At 43.3% G+C, this 14,818-nt stretch overlaps 1 long non-coding RNA gene across 2 annotated transcripts; it reads right to left on the bottom strand.

Moving 5' to 3' along the window:
* Nucleotides 1-938: 938 nt before the first annotated feature.
* Nucleotides 939-14,375, bottom strand: LOC144146925 (uncharacterized). 2 transcript variants are annotated; one of them, XR_013317769.1, is made up of 6 exons: nucleotides 14,237-14,375; nucleotides 14,075-14,139; nucleotides 11,240-11,354; nucleotides 10,692-10,852; nucleotides 8,596-8,715; nucleotides 939-2,489 (listed from the first exon to the last, which is right to left on the bottom strand). It is a non-coding gene; the product is annotated as an uncharacterized LOC144146925 (long non-coding RNA). The 2 variants fall into 2 exon arrangements; XR_013317768.1 differs by having other exon boundaries at nucleotides 10,692-10,816.
* Between the last annotated feature and the right edge of the window lie 443 nt (nucleotides 14,376-14,818).

Raw genomic sequence — 14,818 nt, 5'->3', positions numbered from 1 at the left:
GAATCGCACCTGCAACTAATAGACTAACAAAGCGAGAGCTCGTTGTCTTACCGATTTAGCTACGAGCCCACGCGAAGACGGGGAAGACCGGTGGTGTACTCACCAAGGCCATCTACGGGTTTACCCTCTGCGTTCTCGCTGAATGCCACGTGATAGCGTCAGGCGACCTATCATTTCGCCGTGCCCTCCGCCCGCGGTACGTCTAGCGGCCTTGCGCGTGGGCTAGGAGTTACAAAAAGTAAAGGAAGCTCACACCAATGCATGGCGCCTCACTTCTACACTCTAAGAAAAATGGTAGTCAGTAGTGACTCATTTTACAGAGTCATTGGCTTGCTACAGAATTGACTACCTTTGGACTCTTATGGGGAGGGTCACCAGACTCTCTTTCAAACAGAGTCCTGGGACTCTTAGGGAGGGAGTCGTGACGAAGAGTCAAGAGTGAGTCTGCAGGACTCCTGAAGATTAGTCACGGCGACTCTGATATAGCAAACAAAAAGAGTCCGCTTGACTACGTTATGACCCAGTAATAAGAGTCATCCTGACTCTGTTCGGAAAAGAGTCTTGTGACTCTGTTAGACGAGTCAGAAAAGGGTATGCAGGACTCTGTAAAAGAAGTCACCTCGACTCCTAATTTTCAAACGAAGAGAGTCGTCATGACTACTTTGCGACCAGTAAAAGTAGTCACACAGACTCTCCGTTTGGCTAGAAAGAGCCCGCTTGGCTACTTTGGCTACTACATGACCCCAGCCAACTTGCCCTGACCTGCTGAAAGGGAGTCCCGTGACCCCAGAGATATAGCATGCAGGACTCTGCAGCACAGTCACCGAGACTCAAAATCTGCAAAGAAAAAGTCCAGTCGGCTATTTTGCAAATCGACCAAACAGGATCCCTTGAGAGTCGAAAGGGTATGCATACATGCAAGAAACATCAATGCAAAGTACCAAAAGAACTATTTTATTGAAATAAAGCCTACAACCTTTTAAATATTGCATTGGCTCAATGACTAGAAAAAATGTTACAAGAAATAAAAATCACGGGTTTTTGTCTTAGACTACATATACACACTAGAAGAAACTGAGAAATACAAGATTCAAAATTATCACCTTAGACAACATTTGTCTCAAATAACAAAAACTTGTAGCATTCAACGGGACAGGCAACACTTGAGCCCACATATACAAAACACAACCCTGCAACAGTGATCAGCTGATAAGTGAATATGAAAACACAAATTTTCTTAAAACCCCATTAGAACAAATATTCGAAAATGTCACTTTAGACAACTGAAGTGAAAAAAATTGTAGAACAATACAACTCACAAGTCGAAAACACGGCAATAAAATACACAAAACAGAGTTCGGGAGTGTTATTCCTTTATAAAATAGTAATCTTGAACACATTCATATTTAATGCTTACAGCTTGGTTCGGCTTAATGAAACGGCCACTTTGACCACTCATACCCAATGCAAATGAACATTAAAAAGAAAAACGGTGTTAAGAAATTCCTAATTGATGATTGTTATAGTTTTCTGAGAATATTTTGTTCACTTTAGAACAGAAATTTACTCAGAGGCTATATGTTGCAACGCTCACCACTTGATTTGCTGGCACTGGACAATGTATTTATTTGCTAAATAAAAACACAGAAAAACGCGGGACAAAGAGAAGAACCACACAGGACGAGCACTTACTAACAACTGAGTATAATGAAACCAAAAACAACAAATCCCGACACAGCGCACCCTTGTGCCGCATCATACACACAAAACTGACGTAATTCAACAGCAATCGGGAAGAAATCAGCAATTACATGCGCCGCAACAAATTGCCCGATGATCCGCGCGAATGTTAACAGATCGATAACATTAGCACCGAACATTGCGAATCCAAGAAATTAATTGCCTTTTCACTGGACGCTGTCTTCAAGATAGGCGAATTCCTCATTAAGAAGGGCGACGGATGGGGCGCTTACACAAGTTACATTCTTATAGCACAAAAAGATAAGCCACTGCTACCTCGGGTGTACGTTGCTGAGGGTGCCCAAACAGGACTTGTTTTTTCCAGCAGAGGCACACACACATGCTTCCTGCAATGGTCAGATAGATGGGAACATGGGGTCCTCTTCAAGGAAGACGAGTGTTCTCGAAGACGGATGTTCAGGCACCTGCCCGTCTGGACTACATAGGATCCACCGCAATAAAACGGGATTCGGTAACCAACGCCTTTCGCGCATTTTACGAATTTTTTTTCATACCTGACCCCGCACCTGTCTGCCCGAGTTTCTTTCATTTGGTTGACTTTTCTTGCAATAGCCCCACACAAACAGGACAATTTGTTTGGTGCCGAGAACACTACCTTGACATCAAACCTCCCCGCGACCTTCTTTAATCGGTGAGCCACGCGGGCGCTTGATGTCTTTTACAACGCGTTGCAATTTATTTTCACAAAAACTGCCATGTTCACCCTCTGCCGTGTTCCCTGGCATCACCTAAAGAAGAGAAAAGGAAACAAAAAACCGCAAGAGCAATTAGCCACTTAACAAAAACTAAGAGCTAGATTCATTTGAACCTTTGTCTAATAAACAGCCCTATTAGAAAAGCCTATTTCTTAGAACACCTTTGAAATGTGGGCCCCGTCAGCTGAAAAAAAATGTGGTTGATCCCTCTCATAGGGGTCGGTAAACTCCTCATAGGAATCGGTAAATCGGTAATCAGTAAAACATAAAAGTGATTGACACGATCAGTTGAAAGTCTGCATCGATATGAACTTGCACATCGTTATTTATATTTCTTCGGTATGGCACCGTCAGCCTTATCAACCTGGATTGCACACAGGATTGGACACTGGATTGCACCCAAATGAAACCACACGTGCTCGCAAATTATGCGAACGAAACCGAATGGGTTGCCACCGAATCGCTTTGCCAGGTGTTTTGAGAGTCTGGCTTTTTCGCATAGCTTGTATCGCGCAGAAAGCAACAGGGTGTGTCCAGATGAGGACAGCCAAAGTGTTGCCATGTCCATTTTTTGTTTGAGATGAAACTTTAATACTGTGTAGAACATTGTATTTTCACCATGGAACTGCATTAGTTTAGTGAGAAACACCATTATTGATTTATTAAAAAAATATTTAGAGCGCGATCGGGCCGGGCTACTTTCCACATTGCTTGGTGTGGCAACTTTGCGGACCCCTAACACGAATCGAAATTTTTTCCAAATTTTTCTCATTTCTTAAACAAATATTTGCAAACTTTTCTGCTGGATTCGGGAAAATTGAATTTTAGATATTTATATTTTTTGGAGAAAACTTAGTAGCGAGAGAAATGTCGTTCAAAAGTGGCACTTCTAAAAAAATTTTTTTTTACGCATCGCCCTAAAGTCTAGTTTTTTAGACGTGTTTACGAGGGGCTGCTGAACACCTCATACCCTTCTCAATGCTTTACAAAGAAAATTTATCAAAATACCGCTCCATGAAATGCGACCAAAAATGAAAATTTGGAAAAAAAGTCCACACCTTTTGACGTCATTTAAAAAAAACGTTTTTCAATTTTCGCTATATTTACACAAAATGGCACTCAATTCCTGAGTATTCTAGAAAGCTAAACATTTGTTGCATTATTTTTGTTCTAATTCGGAAAAATGAGGTCACATTCAACACATTTTATTAATGTCCATCAACGGTTGGGTAGCAGTTCGCAGTGAAAAAAGACAAATAATTATGGCTGTTTTTTGCAGTTTAGAAAAATAAAGCGACTGATATAAAGAAAACTGATGATCATAGTATTCATATTTACCCATTCTTCAACTTGTTAGTTGCGGTAGGCATTAAAATAATTGTGAGGTTTCTGAGCTTGTTTCATCCATCAGAGTAAGGCTACCATTTTATTTCGTTATCGCATTGCCCTAGCTGTGTCATAAACCCATATATTTCATATTTCTGACGCTGCTCAATCGCACATTATTGGTAAGTTACCACATTTATAAGCAAGTAACCTCACTGCTGTCACTGAGAATATTTGACATGCGATCGTCATAGTCAAATGTATATTTCCGTTCTACCTGGTACATGCGAAGCGCTAACTGCAAAACAACTTCGTCTTCCCAACTGTCCGTCTTTCAGCCTCCCGGGGATAATAAATAGATGTACTTCTTGAAAATTTTGTTTTTAGCTGTTGGAAAGATAAACTTTTATCCCACTACAAAATCTGCCAACCTTTACTTTGGACACTTCAAGGTTAAGGGGAAGGTGCAGCTTTCTAGTTACAGAGATCTTCAAAGATCCGACAAACAGTGGTCAGAAGCTTTGCTTGTGCTGTAGGAATTACTTCCCGACGAAGATAGAGGATACCATTGACCAGAGGCAAAAAAGTGTGTTCACGTGCGTTGCGATGTCGAGAAAGACTACGACTCTTTGAGGAAGCACAGCTTTGATTCGGCTCATGCACGCTTGGGGTTGGTCGAAATCAAGCGACTTCTTGAAGAGCATGCATCAATATGCGCTTTAATAATGTGCATAAATAACGGTGGTGCCACCCTATTTAGGCATCAGTTCCTCGAGGTGCACAGAAGTGAATGTAGGGTCACTAGTGTGACAAAGTGGCTTTTCTCTGGAACCGGACATGACAAAAGTGCGTACAACGGCGTGGAGAGCCTTGTGAAGCATCAAGCTGCTGTGCATATATTGCGTTGACCTTCAACCGAAGCCGCACAAAGTACGAAACAGTTCGTGGACAGCATCCTGAAAAACTGAATTTCGTCGTGCTATATCTTGACAATGCCAATATTGCCACATTTGAGAACAAAGAAGAGAAAAGCAAAAATGTTCCGCCGGTACTCGGCATCCCGTATCCTCCCGGAAATGAAGGTACCCAACATCGAACTCGGACTTGGAGAGGCAGCGACGGTTTTCACCTCTGCTTGTCGACACTTTGAAGGGCCTTCGAACTAGAACGCTGCACCTTCCCCTTAACATTGAAGTGTTCACAGTAAAGGATGGCAGATTTTGTAGTGGGATAAAAGTTTAACTTTCCAACAGCTAAAAACAAAATGTTCAAGAAGCAAATCTATTTATTATCCCCGGGAGGCTAAAAGACGGACAATTAGGAAGACGAAGTTGTTTTGCAGTTAGCGCTTCGCATGTACCAGGTAGAACGGAAATGCACATTTGACTATGACGATCGCATGTCAAATATTCTCAGTGACAGCAGTGAGGTTACTTGCTTATAAATGGGGTAAATTACCAATAATGTGCGATTAAGCAGCGTCAGAAATGAAACATATGGGTTTATGACACAGCTAGGGCAATGCGATAACGAAATAAAATGGTAGCCTTAGTCTGATGGAAGAAACAAGCTCAAAAACCTCACAATTATTTTAATGTCTACCGCAACTAACAAGTTGAACATAGGGTAAATATGAATACTACGATCAGTTTTCTTTATATCAGTCGCTTTCTTTTTCTAAACTGCAAAAAACAGCCATAATTATTTGTCTTTTTTCACTGCGAACTGCTACTCAACCGTTGATCGGACATTAAAAATTTGTTGAATGTGACCTCATTTTTTTGAGTTAGAACAAAAATAATGCAACAAATGTTTAGCTTTCTAAATACTCAAGAATTGAGTGCCATTTTGTGTAAATATCGCGAAAATTGAGAAACATTATTTTTTTAAATGACGTCAAAAGGTGGACCTTTTTTTCCAAATTTTCATTTTTGGTCGCATTTCACGAAGCGTTATTTTGATAAATGTTCTTTGTAGAGCATTCAGAAGGGTATGAGGTGTTCAGCAGCACCTCATAAACACGTCTAAAAAACTAGGCTGCTTAGCCTTTAGGGCGATGTGTAAAAAACATTTTTTTTAGAAGTGTCACTTTTGAACGACATTGCTCTCGCTACTAAGTTTGAGAAATATTTTCTCAAAAAATATAAATATTGCAAATTCAATTTTCGCGAATCCAGAAGAAGTTTGCAAATATTTGTTTAATTAGAAAAATTTTCAAAAAATTTCGCTTCGTGTTAGGGGTCCCCAAAGTTGGCACACCAAGCAATGTGGAAACTAGCACGGCCGATTGCGTTCTAAATATTTTTTTATTAAATCAACGATGGTGCTTCTCACTAAACTAATGCCAGTTCCATGGTTAAAATACAATGTTCTACACAATATTAAAGTTTCATTTCAACAAAAAAATGGACATGGCACCACTTGGGCTGTCCTTATCTGAACCCACCCAACATTAAAACGGGTTTCACGAAGAAATTTAACATACAGGTCATGCAGCAAAGCCACCTTTTCACACTTCCAGCAAGGTTTAGCAGAAAGAGTGAATGGGGTGGGAAGGTTCTTGGAGAGCATCAGGGAGAGCTTTGCAGACCCCTAAAATTCCCTCGCGGACCCCAGGGGGTCCAAGGACCCCTACTTGAGAACCACTGCATTACAGAAAAGATTTTTAACAGAGTACCGCAACCTACGAACTGCACTTCGTTCTTGCAAACTTCTTAGATTCTATTGAGTCTGTATGCATAGACAGCGTAAAATGTAGTACAAATTTTTAAATTGAAAAACATTACAATCGATCATTTGAATGCTGCAATTATTATTTGTGCAATACCCGATCGAGCCACAGCTAATGTTGCACAAAGCGATGTGGCAGTCGTTGCACCATTTCACACTCCAAAGCACATGCTTACCCCGATCATAATTTAAATAACGTTGCTATCTTTAGCCACCTCGCTTTTGGCATTCCATTTCACTTCATGTACAAGACTCGTACAACTAGTCCAACAATCAGGTAAAAATTACCCAGCACACCTCGCAGGGGTGCAGTGTGTGCCGTAACCTAATGGACCTTTTTCCAGTACCGGTCCCCCAGCGGCCACCACGGTGAACCTGAACTGGCAGTAAGGCATGCCCCAAAAATGCTTGGCTTTCAAGGAACCTGAGGACGAAATATCGTGGCCCTGCAGTGCCTCCCGCACCCACCCGTCACCCGCGCCTTTCACACTGATGTCACGGTAACAGGCGCACGCTCGCGTGACTAATCTGCAGTGGCCGAAGCACCCCCTTTTCTTCACTTCTGTTTTCATTTTTGTTGCTCCCTCACTGGTAGCCAAGTGCTCGCAGCGTGGTCAGCCTGAAACATTTTTTGCCCCTTTCCTTTAAAAAACTTTTTGTGCGCACGTATGAACCCACATCAAACTTCCCAACAAGAGCAAATGATGATATATCATCATACCCAATACTTACACTATGAGCTTGTTTTTCTAAAAAAACTTATTCTATTTGATTTTTGGACTTGCTGTAACCAGTTGCTGGCAGCCTGCCTGGCAGCAGAGCCAGAATGAAAAGGTTGTTGGTGCGTCTTAAGGTCTGTTAAACAAATACCGGTATTCGGTCTAGCTAGAAGACACGTTAAATACAGCCCCATGGTCATGGTGTGCCGGTGCTGAAAGTGAGGTTCTACGATTCTATTTGGCCCGATGTCCTCTTCAGCGGTGCTTTGCCTTCATGCTCTGTAAATTGTGTGTTACCTGTATTAGGTGGTAAAATCAAAGGCCCCTTAACTTGCAATGTCAACAAGGGCCACAAAATTGTGTTACTCTTTTTTATGCCCACCATGTGCACAAGAAAGCTTGTAATCTTAGTAAGGCTACATTAATGAGGCTAGACAGCTCAATGCGAAGAGAATAAAAAGCATTGAAATAAGCAGGTAAGGCAGCCGGCCCTGGTGTACAGCTCATGAGGTGGTTGAATGTTCCCAATGTGCGTAAAGCGGACTGTGCACAGTCAGAGTTAGCACCCAACGCAGCATTTCTTGCGTGGTATAACCTTTAAGCATCACGGGCATAACTAGGATGCGAAATGTAGTTTGACGCATTAATGAGAACTGCTAAAATTTTAGTCATACTGGCAAGATCATATGTTTAGGTAATATGCTTCCCAGTTTTGATAAATTCACTGCTTGAGCCTGTTGGTTCATTGCTGCAGAATGCTGTAACACCGAACACAAAAAATAAACAAGATGACTGGCTAGCTAAACAAGAGGGGTGATTTGCCTTTTGTAACCACTATGTCAAGCCCTACTTCCCAATGAAAAATTTTGTTTATGGTTATTCGAAGTTGATATATCTTGGGTATAAATGGTTTGGCCCGATGCTTACCAAAATAGAGGCGCACCTCACTATTCCTCCAACATTGAATTGCTTTTTTTTAAGTCTGCAGCTTCTGAAATGCTGAGCTTTGTGAACAGTGCAGACAGTGCCTTTTCAAAGTCTGAAAGTGCTGATGGCATCACGTCTTTATACACACGTCTAACAGATACACATGCTTATCCTGTCCTCCTAAAATTGTCTTATAGTGCCATAAAAGAATATGACTTAATATGAGAAACTGACGTATGTCAAAGGACAACAACAAAAAAAAAAGACCCAGAAGGCTTGTCTTCTTCTGTAAGTGCTTGTTCAAACCTTCAAGTATTATACACTGAAAATTCATTTAAATTGCAATATTTAGCCTGACAAATAGCTTATAAGCTTTGAAAAAGTGCGAATTTAAGAATGGATGCCAAACGAAGCGCCATATAAAAGAAGTAAAATACCTGCCGTCAGCTTGATTCACTGGTCCGCAGCCTTTGCACCAACTCCGAGTGCACGCTAGTGCACATCCTTTCGCTGCCTGTTTACTTGCTGCCCGTGGCGGGTTGACCTTGAACAGCTGCCTGGAAAAGAGGGCAGGCACAATTGATTTTCTTCATGCTGCTTACATTCATGCTGCACTGTATTCTATACGGTGTATGCACTGGCCACTTAGCCACAAAGTGGAGCCAATAATATTTGTGTGGTTTGAGAGCTGCGCGAGCAGTGCAGTCGTTTTGCGCTAGCTCAGTATCATCCCCGAACGTCCGTTTCCTTATTTCTTGCCTTGCTCCAAAAGACCATGGCTGGAGTTACAAAAATTTTTCTACCAAAGCTTGTGACAATATTGTATGTGGTAGGGGCATGTGCAATGAGCCATTCATATTACCATTTCCCCAAGGCCTGTAGCGTGCTTCTTATGGAGTGTGAGACGTTAAGGAGCTCTAGCGACAGTATTCTGATGCATTGAACGCGCGACCATCCTCAATCTGGGTTTCCAATGATGTTAAGCGATTATGCAAACGGTCTGGGTTGAAGTGCTTGTGAGGTGTGTATGCATTATAAAGTGCGGCAGGGACAATTCACTGACTTGAGGTGACGAAGATTATGCCGATTGTTTGCAAGTGTTTTTTTTTTCGATGCACATGAACAGAAAAAGCTCCCAGAACAGGCTTGGTCATTAGGAAACAGTCGAAAGGAAATGGTTGGAAGCCCACATTTACCAGTGGCCTTGTATAGCACATTCACTTCAAAACACTCAAATAGCCCAGGGTGATGCTGAATGCCCGAATGGGTGCGCATAATCCATAAAGTACACTGCATGAACTAAATAGTGAAAGTTTCACGCACTAATTAAGGTTTCAAGCATGTGGCGCGGCGCGAGATAACAGTGTCAACGTTGCATCGTCCTCACCTGCAATTAAATGTGCACAGAAGACTTGGTATTGATTCACCCCATCATCAATGCCTTCTTTGTGAATTCGTTGCATGCGGCCATACCGTCTTCGAACGGTACCCTATTCTTTGCTTTGAAACAGTCGAAAACCTGGCGTTTGTTTTCATCATGCGGCCTGTTTCAGGCCCGCGGTTCTAGAAGCATGAACATGCAGTCTGGCATCTCGAAGCAAAAGAAAAAGCCAGCTACTCGTTACGACAAGGCATTTGTAAACCGACGAATGAACCAGAAAAAAAAGTGCCACACACACAGTTGTTTTTGCGAACACCAAGCCTTATACCATGTTTTGCGTCGGAGAATGCGCTGTCTGTGTGGCAGCATTTCACTGTAAAAATAAAGTCAGCCTCCTTGCGAGTGTAGCCCCGCCGTGTGTTTTAGGGGCCAGTGCATACACCCTATACGCTACTGTATCCTCTTCTTTTTTTTTTAAATCTGAGTTCTTATGCCTTGAGCCAAGCCTGTGATATGTGTCACACGGATCCCATTTTAGGTCCCATTTTAAATGGGATAATATGAACACTGCACGTCTGAAGGCGAGATAACCATCTGTCATTAAATAAAACACAGTGGGATCCCTAGAGCAGGGAAGCGTGGCAGGGGCAGCAGAAAATTAGATGGGCAGATGAGATCAAGAAGTATGCGGGGATAAATTGGTCGCAGTTAGCACAGGACCGGGTTTTTGGAGATCTATGGCGGAGGCCTTTGCCCTGCAGAGGGCGTACATAGGCTGATGATGATGATAAATATGAATAACTTATTTAAATATACCCACGGCACTCGAGAACCCCATAATATTTTGCTCAGGAGGACAACAGGTTTCTTATTAAACAACCCAGGTTATTCTATGTTCTTTGTTTATCTGGTTCATAGTTTTCATACAAAACCTATCGAAACTACTAAAATTCCTGCGCTCTACTGCTGATTGAATATCATGGCAGACACAATACCTAAGAAAAAAAATTTGTTAAAAATTTAAGAAATCGTGTCTGCCCTACATGTCCGAGCTTTACCAAGAAAATTCCGGGCATGATAACAAATGAACTCAGCACCTAAGTATACGGCAAACAAGAAAACAAGGCTGGGCCTGCTGAAAAAGTAACTAACCTCTGGAGAAATTCAACTGTGGTAGCTGCTGGCTCAGCCTACTCCAGGTCGAGTCCACAGCACACGAGTAGCAGCAGGCAAGTTCCCTCCCTAAGGATCGTCAGCCCCGTGTATGGTGCCTCTTGCTAGCAAAAAACAGCGGCGCCACTATTAGATGCTGCCTGCAAGCAATTGAAAACACTTGTGATAAACCTTGCCTTCCAGTGTTTCAGTAGAGGTATTTAAAAATAAATCCCGGGCTCAACACTCGACAACTTGCTACAAGGTGGGCAATACTCCAGATTACAAGCCAACTGCACTCAAAAATGTGACCTCTTGAAAACCTAATTTCTATTTAATCTGCCTAAAAAGACAGCAAGATACAAAATATGACAGCTGACATACGCGTATGCATGGCACAAATGACCATCAAAAATCAGCGACTGTGAAACCGAAATTGAGAAGCGTGCAGACATTACAACCAGGCTGAAGTGACGTCGCAGACAGCAAGCCAGAGCAAACATGCGCACAACAGCTTCACGTCTGAATCAGGTCCAGGAAAAGCCCACCCAGCAGAGCTTGACTGGTTCCCCTGGCTGGCTGGAGGACCAATCGCCTGGTTGGCTGCAATGTCACTTCTGCTTCATCGCTGTTTGCACGATCCGCTGGCAGGTCTCACGTTGTCTGCGATGAAGTTTATTTTCTATTTTTTAAACATTTCCACCTGATTATCAAGGAATTTCACAGGGCTACGAGTAATGTCGCAATTGGTTCGGTGATACGCACTGTACGTCCAAAATAAATTTTGCCGATGCGAAATTTGAATACAGTTGGCTTTCGATTGTCCCACCTGGAGTTTTTTTAACATGCACATAGCATGTACACAATCATTTTATTACTACACCATCAGAAACACGTGTTATAGCCAAATATCAAACCTGTGACCTTGTGCAAAGCAGCAGCAGACGCCTTTGTCCCTGAGCTACTGGCAGGTCAACAAACTATTCTGAGTGGCTTGAAGGAAACATGCACGCAATTCACTATTTAAGCAAGTCCCCAAAACAAATCTTAGAAATGTAAAAAAAAAATGGGCCCATCTCCCCACGAGGGAACTCGAGTAAATGCATCGCATAGGGGGTGGGTGTATTGCGTTAACGTTTGTGTTTGGGGGGTTGGTGGTATCACGTGTACACCACGCAGCTATCACGCCGCTGAGTCGCCAACCCACGCCGCTGACGACGTAGCTTGAATGAGTCAAGGATATAAGGCGTGTTCGTAGCCTTTGATTCTGTGTCGATTTTGTGGCGCAGTGGGAAGAGCACCATGTACCTCGCGTTCCGCCCACAGGTAGTGAATGCGTTGTATCAGCAGCTTCTTGATGTAGTTTGAATGAATCAAGGATATAAGGCGCGTTCGTAGCCTTTGATTCTGTGTGTTTTGTGGCGCAATGGGAAGAGCACCATGTACCTTGTGTTCCGCCCACAGGGTCCTGGGATCGAAACCAGGCGCCCGTAACTATTTTTTTTTATAGTGTAGGGGGAGGCTGACTGCGGACAACGCCGAGGGACGACGGGTGACAGTGCGAGTTAAAGAAATGCTCTGCATTTAAAAAAGTATGGGGTTTAACGTATCAAAGCTACACCTGTGCTATGTGGTGTGCTTTTGTGCAGGGCTTCGAATTAATTTTGAACACCCAGAGACATTTCACACGGTTCTTTTTTAACAGTCATTGTTCACACAGTTCCTTTGAAAATTAGATCTGATAATCTACCGTCACGGACAGCCTAAGCTGAAACGGCAGTACGGGAGCCAAGAGATGCAAAGTTGGCAGGAGGTAAGAGAACAAAGTAAACCCCACCTTGTGCCACCAACATACACCTATGGGTTGCGGTTTATTTTTTCTTGTTCTCAGTACTTTTCCTGCGCAAATATAAAATAAAATACCTCTGGACAGCCATTACAGCATTTGTTGCTGGCTCTGCAGCTGTAGTCAAAGTGCTAAATTCGACATCTTTGCACTGGCTAACAATAGGCTCTCATCATGAATCAACGCAAATGGGCAGGGGCCCTGTAATTGCTCTGGGGCAGTTACTGGTTCCATTTAAAAAGTGTTGTTTAGGTCGTCAAAGTGCACTGATGTATCCTTTGCTTCTTTGTGGCACCTAGACTCGTGGGTCATAAATGAGCCAGCTGACTTCACCACGCTGACACAGCCTATGAAAGAATGCACAACAGATTATCCTGTTCTTGAAGTGGTCCACAATGTGTGGGATGGGCTTCATACGTCTTGATTCGTGGCTCCCACATGACGGCAGAGAATACAAAAATGCAACATTGTTTGTTCGTCCATCCTGATTTTTTTTTGGTGTCTGAAAATATGGTTTTTGAAGGCTTTGTATTTCCTGAAAACCACACCGCGCAAGCTAGTGGGACAAGGCATAACCCTAAGTACACTGCTGTGAAATGCAAAATGTTCAAAGCAAGCGAGACACGCAGGAAAGGTTTCTCTACACCAGCTGCAGCTTTTCATCCTGCATTGCTATCTGCACATGACATTATTATTAAAATGTAAAAAGCACTGTAGCCTGTATATGTTCTGTTCTTCTGTATATGTTCAGTACGTGAGCACTTTTCGACACCTGGGAGACATTTAGCTGCATAGTTACATTTTTGGCGCACCTGTACCTTGGTTAACACAGAAATGTGTTGCGCTGGTTCCGATAGTGAGGTACGCCTTCGACAATTGAAAGAGATTCGTAAAATCAGAACCGGCAGCTTGACTGCCGCAAAAGATGTGCGAGTAAAACTTATTAGGCAGTTGTAGCATGTCGTTACCGTGTTTACGTTACCGTTTACCGTGTTTGTGGGAGTCGAGTGCGCAGCGCGAGAGTTACCACGAACGGTAAATTACCGGCACAGGCTTCCCCGTCGCCACGGCTTCCGGTAACACGCTAACGCAAACACGGTAACGATATGCTAAAACTGAAGAAGCAACAGCAAATACTCGCCGCATGCTCGTAAGCGTGCTTCTCAAAGGACTTTACACTGTGATGAGAACTGAACATGAATGTGGGGCTCGAACAATTTTACTCGACTGCGGAAATACACCAGAAAACAAGCGACAGTTAAGGCCAGCGTAGGTTTGAAATGCACGCCAATTACAACCTACGGCTGTTTAGAACCGCCAACCAATATGATATGCTCTGCCGTGCCAGATGAACTAAGCCCCATAAGCGTGTTTTACAGTACAGCTTGTCAAGTCATTTTATATTTCATTCGCCCAGCTAAGCCACGACGCCGATAACTCGTGTGAGCGTGCGAAGCTCGTAAATGTCGCGCTTGCACCACGACCAGCCTCGAGGGGAAAGTCTAACACTTCAAGGAAAGAAAAAAAGCGCGCTCACCTTCTCTAAAAGCACGACGGGTGTCTCGCGGCGACGTGTCAGTCTCCGCGCGTCAAAACACGGCTCTGAATTAAGGGAGAACAAAGCCAGATTCAACCAAGGCGTTGGTTCAATGCGCCCCGCGACGCAGTACTTCAAAGCAAGCAATGAAATGACGCTTACCTGCTGTCACGCTATCTGTCGACCGAGCGATAACTGCGAACGTGCGAAAGATATCAAGTAAACACCGCAAACACAGCGCGAACAAAGACTTATCGCGCTCAAACCCCATGCCACAACCGCCACAGGAAAAACAACACATACCACGCGCGATGGACGAATGCGGTGCCGTGCGCACGACAAGTCCTTGAGAGCAACCAGTGATGAAGTGCGGTAACTAGCGCCACCGCGATTGCAGGTCACGCTTAAATTTTGTTTCTGCGGCGCGTTGTAGACAAAAGATACTGCCGCGAACCATGCAGTGGATATGTTTATTTGTTTTGTTTTTAACGATTGGCTGTACCCGTTTGTGTTATCTGCATCCCAAGATAAGCGCGTGTTCCACTCTTCCTTATGCCGCGGGTTATCCTATTTGATCAGAGAAATTCATTGCCGCACCTTCCTTTTTAAAACATCTTTTTTTCCACGCACAATTGGCGATTGGAATAAGCTTCCCGAATCGTTTGCGCATCTGGCGTTAGATTTGACACAGCTCTAAGGTGTTATCTGCGTGGCGACATTCAACCCGGTGTTTCTTGAATTGCC

The sequence above is a fragment of the Haemaphysalis longicornis genome, unplaced genomic scaffold (assembly GCF_048455015.1).
Source record: "Haemaphysalis longicornis isolate Haplotype H1 unplaced genomic scaffold, Haemaphysalis longicornis Haplotype H1 scaffold_7, whole genome shotgun sequence".
Classification (NCBI taxonomy): domain Eukaryota; kingdom Metazoa; phylum Arthropoda; class Arachnida; order Ixodida; family Ixodidae; genus Haemaphysalis; species Haemaphysalis longicornis.
This window is presented reverse-complemented; position numbering and strand designations above follow the sequence as displayed.